Source organism: Belonocnema kinseyi, chromosome 6 (genome assembly GCF_010883055.1).
Source record: "Belonocnema kinseyi isolate 2016_QV_RU_SX_M_011 chromosome 6, B_treatae_v1, whole genome shotgun sequence".
Classification (NCBI taxonomy): Eukaryota; Metazoa; Arthropoda; class Insecta; order Hymenoptera; family Cynipidae; genus Belonocnema; species Belonocnema kinseyi.
The window spans coordinates 81,594,481-81,595,465 of record NC_046662.1 but is presented as its reverse complement, the minus strand read 5'-3'; positions in this window follow the sequence as shown (position 1 = coordinate 81,595,465).

Below are 985 nucleotides of genomic sequence, written 5' to 3'. Positions count from 1 at the left end.
TACGCCAATTAGCACAAATGGTAAGTTCCGACAGTGCCTACAAGTGTGCCTACTGGCCGCTAAATGGCAATACCGGTTTCATATGTATACACCTGGTATCTTTTAAAATAATTCGAATTTTTCCTTTGAAAAAATCTGAAAAATTGAAAGCATTACCTAAAAATCTTCCACATTCGATTTATGAAAAGTTTGTAAATGTTTTTAAATATTTTGAAATCTTTTTTCAATATTATCCTAAAATTAATGCTTCAAAAAGGAAAAGAATCAATTTAAACTTTACGAGAAAACTTAAGAATTTTTTTAATTCTCTTGAAATCTTTTAAAACACGTTGCCTTTATATCTTCTACATTTCTTTCGACCTTCTTGAAAATCTTTTTCATCATTTTTAATTTTCGTTGGCAATTAATTAGTGAGAATGAAAAATCATTTTAAGTTTTCCCACTTCTTTCGAAATTTTTAAAAATGTACATTTAATTAAAACTTTGTTAATTCTCTTCAACTTATAAACAATCTTTAATATTTGTCAAAACTTTAAAAAAAATTGAAAATTTGAAATATTAAAATTAGTTGTATTCTAAATTAAAAAAAAAATTATTAATACAATTTTTATAAGAAACTGAAGAAAATTCATCATTTTCTTGGACCCTTTCATATCACTTGAAAAGCTTCTAAATGTGTTGTTCGCTAACAACAAATAAAAAGTAAGAGAAGTTATTTAAATAAAAACTCATTCTAAATAAACAAATTTTTATCTGACCATGTAAAAGATTTGATTTAAAAATTCAATTGAAACAAGTTTCTGTTTGTTTTAATGAAACAAAAAACTATCTCAGTGTGTGCTTTAAAATTTCTTCGCCAGTGTAAACTATCTAGTCTACTCCAGAGTTTAGATTTGTAGAATCTATATCATTCTTTTCTTTCAAGGTCTTCTCCCAAAGGGCTAGGCTCCTTGTAGCCCTCCTCGCAACTCCTTTTTCCGGTACC